Consider the following 9,706-nt stretch of genomic DNA (forward strand, 5'->3'; position numbering starts at 1 on the left):
CTGTTTCAGGCAGTCAGCACAGAGGACCGGTCAGCATGCTGACAACTCTCTTAGGATGGACAAGATCCATTGCTATGACCTCATGCAAAATGATGAGGTGATGAGGCACCAAACCACCATCTGCATCAGATGAGGCACCCAGCTGCCTTTCAGTGATGAGGATGGAGGAAATCCTGGGGGTAAGTGTGGTTTTCATCGTGAGCGTGGTGTGGGCATCACTGCCTCAGCCATGGAGGACTGGCACCACCACTGTTTTCATCTGTAGTGACTCATTCCAGCCAGATCTCAAAGGATGAGCCAAGGGCACCGTGGTGAGGTGATGGAGCAGTAGGGTATTGCAGGGTGATGATCCTTAGAGTAGTGACAGCCAATCCCACAGCTGACTGAATATGGCAGGCATTGGTTGAGGTGCTGCTTGGAGGCAGGGAAGGAGCTATGATTAAAGCTTGCCCATCCAGCTCCTGACATCTGCAGTTTGCTGCTGAACAAAGAAACAACAGCTAGGCTGACCAACCCCACTAGCAGCCACTGAAGTGGAGCTGCAGCAGTGCTCCACTGAGAGACTCCTGTGGGCAGAGCAGAGCTATGTAATCCAAGGTGGGACATGAACACCTCACTAGGAGATGTCTTTCCAATACATTGCACCTGCAGCAGGGCAAAATGCTTCTTCTGGGATCTGGAGCCAGGGCCATTGGTGCTGGCAGGGATTTTACAGCCAACTCAGGAGCAGCCATGTGGCTGCCTAGTGAGAGCAGGATACTTACAAAGACTGAAGGAGCTCATTGGAGGTCAGAAAAACAAGAATCGGCCTGGACCAAGAAAAAGGACTAGTCAGGTAATGGTTGCATGCCAAATTTCTTTCAGCAAGTAACAGGGGGGAAAATGATTATTGGACCAACCAACTCATTAATCTCTCAAGGAGGTATCTAAGTAGATGGTAGGTGTGGTGCTAATCCTCAGTGGGCTGGAGAAGCAGGCCCATAGTATGTAATCTCCATTGCTGACATCTCTTGTTGTGTGCGTCCCTGCACCATGGTTTCACAATCTATCAGCTGTAGGATCATCACCGTGGGAAAACAGAAGTTATGAGAAATGCCTGGGACATTAAACCTAAAGAAACTTGAGTTTATATTTAGTACCTTGCTATATAAGAAAAGGGCACTGCGATTTCCTATTAGCAACAGTCAGCCTAACCTGAGCTGGGTAATCTCCCTGCTAAGTGAGAAAAAGCATTTTGCACAAGATCTGTATTTACTTGCTGTGCTCTCAGAAGGGGGCACAAGGAAGCCAGCTTCCTCTTCTGCCTTGATTACATTATGTCGTTTTCCTTCTACCCAAAGGGGTAGAAGTCCCTTAGGAAGTCCCTCAATCTCATGAGTAAACCAAACAGGATTTGCCATAAAATGTTTAACAATTGCAACCACTGATTATACTGTCTCACTGCCGTTACTAAATTATGTGGCAGGAGTGTAGTCTGCCTGCATAAAGTTTGGTCACAAGTATGCATCACAGAGACAGGCTCACCTGGCAAGAGCCAAATTGATCTGTAATCTTCTCTTACCCTCTTCAACCAGCAGCGTCTTTCCCTCATCTCCTGGTGGCTTTGGTACATTTGACCTCACAAAGGAAGAGGGGACACCTAAACCATAGTGAGAGAACATGCTGTTCGCCTTGGAACAACAACATTTTTAGAGGCTCAGCAAGGCCAGAGCATCACACTAAGATAAAAGTGGTGGTGATTTATCAAGGAAGGAACTTTGCAGCAGCAACATGTGAGCTGGTGTCCCATATTGCATCACCTCACCTGTAGGGATTAGCAGGAGCTTGGCCTCCTGTACCCACTCTGGCAAGTCTTGGCAGCCCCCACCATCACAGCTGTTGGGCCAAAATTAAGGGGCATCCCAGGCATGCTGTGGGACTCAGCTGGCAGCTGTAAGAGCAGAAGGAAGTGAGGAGTGGTTTTCTGGTTGGAGGGAAGCTCTTTGAAGGCAGGAGATGGTTTTAATTAAAATCTCATCCCTTTCAAAGGGAAAATTTATTTAATGAAAGCTGTGTAAACTCCAGTGGGCTTCACTTTGGTACAATTGACTGGCAAGGGAAGCACCCTCTGCAGTTAAACTGGTTTGTCATATCAGCATGAAGAAAATGGTGAATGTAAATATTGCTCACTGTCTCAGGGAAGTGGAGGAGGAGAGAGAAAACCTTGTCCTGTGACCCAGAGCGCTTTGCTCATTCATTAATGAGTTGAAATTCTGAAGCCTGTTAACATGAACTCCACTCTCCCAGTTGCCTGCTTTGGCTGCGTGGGGGTGACCATAGTGGGAGGAATGGGATTTGTGAGACAGGCAGAGGGGGCCGAGAACTCTCTGCTGTACCTGCTTGCCCCATGCTGGTGATAAAGCAAGCTGTGGCTTGCATTGAGGTAGTCATAAGTAGAACAAGGTCAACTGTCTATTTCAGTCAATATGACAGAAATAGAATTGATCTCAATAAGAGCCCAGCTCTTTCTTCCTGTTAGCTCCTCAGTTCCAATTTTAGGATTGCTGTAATCAAGCTGAGGAAGAAGCTGTTTATCCCATGGAGGGGAAGTTGCTTAAGGCCCAGGCTGGAGAAGAAGAGTTGCTTGAAAATATACTTGAAGAAAGGTTTTGCTAGCCCATGGGGAGGGTCTGTGTGGTTCAGGAGCTGTTCCCATCAGTGTAGAAGGTATGCTGGTCAGAAGAGGGCCTGTTCTCCTTCTGCTCTGGCAGCAGCTGCACTGAAGGAGGGAAGTAGTTGGGCTAAGCCATCTAGTTGGCCAAGAACAAGATTCCAGGTTTGCAAGTCTGCACATTTGTTAAACTGTTTAAACTATGGCTTTGCATAGAGCCTCCTCTGCCTGCTTCCAGAAAATATTGATGTTCTTTTCACTGAAGGTGAGACTCTGACAGCTCTGTCTAATACAGACAGAAATGGAGTGATGTAGAAAGTGGCACTGAATGCTAATCTAAATGCAGCAACTCGTAGTACAAAGCATTCTCCATAAGCAAATAAGTGAGGATGTTCTCTTAGGACAAATGTTTGGAGTGGTTTCATGAGAATTCAATTAGTTTCTTCTGAAACACCTGCAAATGCCAAAGTGCAGTGCTGCTGACGGCTGACTGAAGTGCTTTTCCTTGAAGCCTGCTTGTGTGGTCCTCCATGCCCTCATCTCTGTGGGCTGGTGGGAGGGCTGGGAGCCTGGTGTCCTTCCACCTGCTTAATCAGGTGAGTGAGCCATGCCATTCATGCCTTGAGAGAGGCTGAGGAGGTTCAGGTGGTCTTTGAGCAAAGGAGCGGAGCTGATGATTTGCCTGCATGGGTAGTGTTTGCTTGTGGGTCTCTTCTGCTCTGTGCCCCTTTGCTGCTTTGGCACAGGGCCTGGTGAAATTCAACACCTGGTACAAGAAGAGGTAGAGGAAGGGGGATCTGTGCCTCTTCTGCTGGTTCCTGTCTCAGTGGGCCAGTGGAGGGCAGGCAGCGAGGCAGGAGCAGCAGCTGGAGGTGATGCAGGCACAAAACCCTGGGTTAAAAAGTTGCCCATAAATCAGGGCAGCTAATGCCAGTTATCTGGGCTGCTATTTGACCCCCAAAAGTCAGGTCAGTTATGTCAGTGAGTGAGGCTGGTGAGAGCTTGGCTCTGGTATTGACACAAATCTGCTGTCTGGAAGGGCTTCTTTTGCATTGCACTTTTTCACACCCTTGACCTTCAGAGCCTGACTAGTGTTTGCAGGCAAGCAGGACCAAAACTGTAGTCCAGGTGGAAAGACTTATGTGAAAGCTTGCTCTGGAGGATGAGAACCAGGAGCTACCCTTCCCAAATAAGAGCTATACAGGGCTGCTGCTCAAGCAGCTACAGTGGCAATTGAAACCACCACCTCTGATGATCTGTTCTGGCACACTTCCAAGTGCGGAGAAGTCATAAAGGTCATATTCCTGTCCTGCTTCCCCTTTTATTTCTGGTAGTGGAGGCAGAAATATGCAAGACAGAGTATTCTCACTGTTGTGGCTCAGGAGAGAGGAGCCACATTGGTTCATGAAAGAAAAAACAGGAGGGAGAGCACACCAAATGTAAGAGTTGTCACTTTTAGCAGGAAGAGAGCCATCATTCCTGGCATGAGAAGCAAAGGCTTTACCACCTGGCTTTGCAGGGGGGTAGGAAGGCTTTGGTCTGCCCAGGATGACATCTACAGCCTCTCTCAGCTGGGGTCCTGAAAGGATCCCCAGAAGCACTACATCCCACTGTGTCAGCCCCAGCATGCCCTCCTCTGCCCTGTGCACGTCTGCCTGCAGCTGCCAGGCCAGGATAATCGGATATGTGCCTCTGGGAAGGGGACCTTGTGCATGAAAGGCACTGTTTGCTCTCACGGCATCGATTGGGAGGGTTGGGCATGACGGGAGTGGAATTTGGCCCAGCTGGCTGTCAATATCTCTGCAGCACTCTCAGCTCACACCGATTGTCACAGCAGTGACTGTCTGTGCACTTATTTTCCAACAGAGCCAATTTGGATAATTCACCTTTCCTGATCTCTTTTTAAAGCCAGGAGGGACTAGCCTTTATGACCCCAAACTGCTGAACAGAGTTATGGGAATGACTCCAACTGGACTTTTTCCAGCGTTCTTGCTCTGCTCCTCATCGCCAGTGTCTTCCCCTTTGGCTCTACTAAGAAGAGACATAGTGAGGGATCTCACCCAAGCTCTAAGAAAATGGAGGCAATTTATAAATAAAGACCTTCAGAAAGCAGTTTCTTTTTTCTTTTCATACTGTTTTACTCTTTTCCTTCCAAGCCGTTGTTCCCTCCCGGGCAGCACAGATGTGCCTGCCTTGTCCTGTTGTACTGATGTGCTCTTGGTGTGCTCCTGATGTGTTGCTTCATGTTGCTTCAGGCTGCACCTGAAGATTTCTTGTAACCAGAGTCTCTTCTGCTCTCTAAGGTACAAGTACCCTGGGGAGACCAGTAACTGCCTGTTCACTCAAACAGCCACAGTTTAAATGGGAAAGTCACAATGATAAAAAGACTGTTAAGAAAATAATAATCTCTGTCTGTCCTGCTGAGATTCCTGGCCATGCTGCAGCCACAGATGATAAGCGAATCTTAAATAAAAATGAGCAGGTTGGACCCAGGCAGGTTTGAAAAATTAGATGTCTTTACTGAAGCAAACTCCTATTTAATCATTCCTCTGTTGCTTTAAAGGTGGAATATACAGCCAGGTAAGTGGAAATATGGTTTTTTTGAAGCCCTGGGTAAATGTCATATAGAGGAATTAAAATGTCAATCTGTAGCTGCATTTGTTTAATGAAATTGTATAAACAAGGCTGGGAGCACACATCATCTCACTCCAGCATCTTAAAGGTTTTGAGCCACTTCCCACTCCTCCGAATGTGCAGCCATCCCCACACTCTTCTGGCAGAAGGGGGGATGCTGATGGGGTGTTGGAGGCAAACTCCCCCAGGTTGGCTTGTTCCCTAATTCATCAAACTAACTCATCCATCTGCAGCAGCTCAAGGTATTTGCAGGGTGGTCTTGAGCTGTCATCTGCCAGCAAGCACAAGGGATGCCTGCAAGGGCTGTGGGGTGAGTATCTGACCACAGTTCCACAGCAGTGACTCAGAGCTGAACTGGAGCAGGCATGGTCAGGAGACGTGGGCTGACTTCACCTGTCTGACTGCTTGTATTGTTGCTTTGTTTAAAGGATGCTGCTCACCACCATGACTTCCTTGCCCTAACTCTCCTGTGGTGTGCTGCAGAGAAGGGACACCTGGCATCACTTGTGCCTTACCAAATCCACACAGGCTGGTAACTGTGCAGCAGAAGCATCCACGTGGAGTTACAGTGCCAGAGCTGTTGCATTTCAGTTTCTCACTTAGGTAATTTTATAGCAGCTTCCCCACTGGGGATAAGCCATAAAAAGCACGCAGGAGTACCAGGATGCATCTTTATGTTTACTACTGGCTCTCATTTTCCTTATAAATTCACTTTGTGCACAGTTTCAATCCCATCCCCTTGCTTAGAAGATAAACTGTTTGTCTAAAATAGGTTGTTTCCTCTCATATCATATGATCACTTAAGAGGGAAGCTTGTATTTTACTAAGGTGCCTTTAAAATGGGCTTCCAAAAGAAAGGAGAAGGGGGGATATCCTTTTCTTGCAAAATGGCTAACAGTGGTTTCTCAGCTTTGCCTGTGTAGTGAATTGAAATTTCTAGCAAAGACAAACAAAGGAACCATGTGATGTATTAAAACCAAACAAGAATCAAAGATTGCTTAAAAAAACAAATGGGCAAATTTAAGTAGTGAACACATAGATGTTCAGTCTAGCCCCCAAGGACATTTTCTTTTAGCCAGTTCATGTGATACCTGATGAAGTGCAAGCAACAGGTTTGCAGCTGAAATACTGTGCTGGTTAGCACCTTTGTTTTCCCCAGTTTCCCAATTTTCTACTCCACTGTGTAAGCTGTTGTGTTGCTTTAGAGAAGTCACTCAGCCTCTTGCTTCCCATTTCTGCTGGTAAAATTGGGAACTTGCATTGCTCTGTTCAAATGACAGTCTCAGGAGGGACAGGGGTCTGTCCTTTGTTGTCTTTACACTTGGCCTGTTACTGTGAACTCCTGGCTTTGGTTGCTACTGTGCTCCTAAAACCAGAATAATGCTACCCCAGAGAGCAGCCAACATTGGAGTGCCCCATTCTGCAGTCATATGTACAACAGGTGAAATTCTTTCTTCATGTATGACCCCAGAGATTTGAATGTTCAGGGGACAGAACAGCACACCTTCTTCTCTACTTAGGTGCAGGGCAGGTGCTGTACATGGCTGTGTTGATAAAGGCAGTTATGTTCTGGGTCTTTTTCTAATCCTAAACAAGATAAAACGTCCCTGATTGTAGAGTAGAAGAATGGTTGATGTGCAAGAAATATTTCAATAAGAAGGAACTGTTGAGTTTGAGAGCACTTAAGGGGTTGGTAAGAATTGTGATGGGTTCTTTTTCACATCTGTTAAATATTCAGCATGTGCTTTTAGCAATTTTTACCCTTTTTGTGAGGTTGAATAGGTTTGATTGGATTTTATGCAATTAGTATACTGTGAGGGTTTGTGAGGATTTGCTTCAATTCTGAGATGATTTCACTTTGTCTGCCTGTGGTTTTCTTCAAATGTCTGAGCAAGTGCACCATGGTGGCAAAAACATTTGAGGAAAATAAATGCCAAAATCCCATGTGCTGCTACTGCTGAAAGCGGGAATTTAACTAAGATCTGCCAGATTTCATAGTAAGTATTCTTGTGTGCTTTTCAGAAAATAGAAGTTTAGTTTTTAGGGAATAGATAAGTATTATCTGTTTTGGGTGTTGAATTACAGAGAGCAAAAGCATTTAGAAAGCTGTTCATTGAATATGCTCAGAAAAAAAGTCACAGCGGGCTGTGGTTTCTGAGAGCAGGAAAAAAGGCCAATCTTATGTCATAGGCTAATAAAATGTATTAAGCATGAAGTCAGTAAAGTCGTGTAGGAAATCCTCTGAAACTGGTGTGGAATAGCAACTTACTGTCAACATTCTTAGAAAAATAAAAAATTAAGTAAAATATCAGACAAAATAACATTTGGCCTCTCTTTGTATTGTATGAAAACTTGGCAAAGGCTGAGTATCCTTCAGAAGGGAGCATTGCTTGCTAGGAGTAACCTCTGCACAGCTCTCCTGTGAGAACTCCTCCATAAGCAAGTCACAACCCATTTTCTTGGTGCACATTGTTAGTACTGTACTGAGAAGTTTGGTCAGAAAGTTAAAGGTTGCTAAATCAATGACTCTAAGTGTTTTCTAGCAAATATTTGCCTTAGGAGATGTCTAGCTTTGGGAGATGCACAAACGGGAACACAGTTTCCAGCTGCCCGGGTGGAGGGCACCATTTCAGGTGGTGAACTGAACACATGCCCATAGGGGGCTCCTTCCGCAATTGCAAGCATGGCCTGAAAGGGAAGTTTTTGAGGGAAGCATGAACTACCCCTCCTCTGCTGTGAGCCCAGCGCCAACCTCAGCAAGCCACGGACAAAGAGGAATAGAGAGCATGGAAATGCTCCAGTGGTGTCTCACAGTGGCACCTCTGGGGAACTGACCAATGTTTGTGGAGTCTGAGTGAGACCAGTGCATTTCTCCATCGAGCTGTTTGCTCTCTCGCTAGGGAGGGCAGCTGTTCATGCAGCAGGCTGGTTTGCATTTTTGCTGGGTAGTGTGGGGACTTATATTTTATGAATATTTTATTCAGAAGGTAATACCTCCAGACTGTGGTCTTTGTGGGGTGAAGTTACTCTATGACTTAATTGCTCGAAGCCTTTCCCCACATTTGTTCTCAGTAGAAGCAGATTGTTGGAGGTGAAGCTGTTACAAGTGGGAGCCTTCCCCCACTTCCCCTTCCTTCCTAGTGTGCAGGGGAACTGGTGCCCTGCTGTGGTATCACAACACTGGAAACCAAAAGCCTCAGTTTGTGCTGAATGAGTTGCTGTCCTACAAGGAACATTAAGGAGAAGCAACTGATTGTTTAAAGAATGGCTGTGAGAAAAAGGATTTGCTGTTTACCTCAGAATTATTAATAAAAAAAAAATCAGGTATTCAGGGCTTCTAAAGTCTTGCTCTCTGTTTTCATAATTTTTTCAAACTGAGTTTCTGGATGATGATATTACTGCATTATATATATATATACTTTTTTTTTTTCCAATTGACCTAGTTGGATTGGTAGTTACAACTTGAAAATCGCAGTTGAAAAATGAATTATCTGTATACATCCCAGAACCAAAATCTTTGGGCGCTAATTTAGATTCAATGTTATCATGCTGACAACTTCTTACCAGCTCTAACTTCATCTTTCCTCCTGTAGCTCAAAGCTTGGTTGGCATTCCCAGCTGGTGAAATGCTTTGTCACCCCCATGGTTAGGAAGGACATGGGAGGATGCATTGCTCTGGATATGCCACTTTCCCTGTCACTGACTTGGTGGATTGATATGTGATGGACTGGACATGATGAGATGTGGTTGCTGAACCAGGAAATGTGTAAACAGATTACACAGTGAGGAAGGAAGGGGCACAGAAATCCTGTGCTGCTGCCAGGTACTCTCCTAGTGTGTGTGAGGAGCTGATCCATGTGGCTTGAAAATCAATTCTCACCTTGTAGTGCTCACGTAACAAGGGTGAGAGCTCATTATTTTGCCCATGTCAGCCTCTGACAGAAAGGATGAAAGGGATTCATGCTTATCCTCAAAATCTTATCCTCCAGCCTGTGCTGCTTTCCTTTTTACACTGACTGGACTGGGAGAGTCCAATCTAATCTGGACATTCAGGATCTTTACTGGACAATGTGCCAAAGCTGGATTCTATCTGAGTTTCCATAACATGCACCATCTGAGGGTCAGGCAGGGACCTCCAGGCCTGGCTGTCTCTGGGCAGTGTAGGGCACATCTCCTGCCCTCCCTGTGATTTAATGATTTTGTGTGAGGAAATTACTGTTCTTCTACTCCCAAGAAGGTAGTGTGGGCTTTTTCTTATCTGCTCCAACTTCAACCTTCCTCCTGTAGCTCAGCGGGTTTGCATGCTGGGCTGTGGATGAAACTCTCCAGTGCTCCCATGGTCAGGGTGGGACTGGTAGGATGGAGATGCCACTTTCCCTGTGTCTGCCTTTGCGGATTGATGGACTGACTCAGGAGGAGATG

The sequence above is a fragment of the Agelaius tricolor genome, unplaced genomic scaffold (genome assembly GCF_023055355.1).
Source record: "Agelaius tricolor isolate 1412-34295 unplaced genomic scaffold, bAgeTri1.0.p SCAF_1, whole genome shotgun sequence".
Classification (NCBI taxonomy): Eukaryota; Metazoa; Chordata; class Aves; order Passeriformes; family Icteridae; genus Agelaius; species Agelaius tricolor.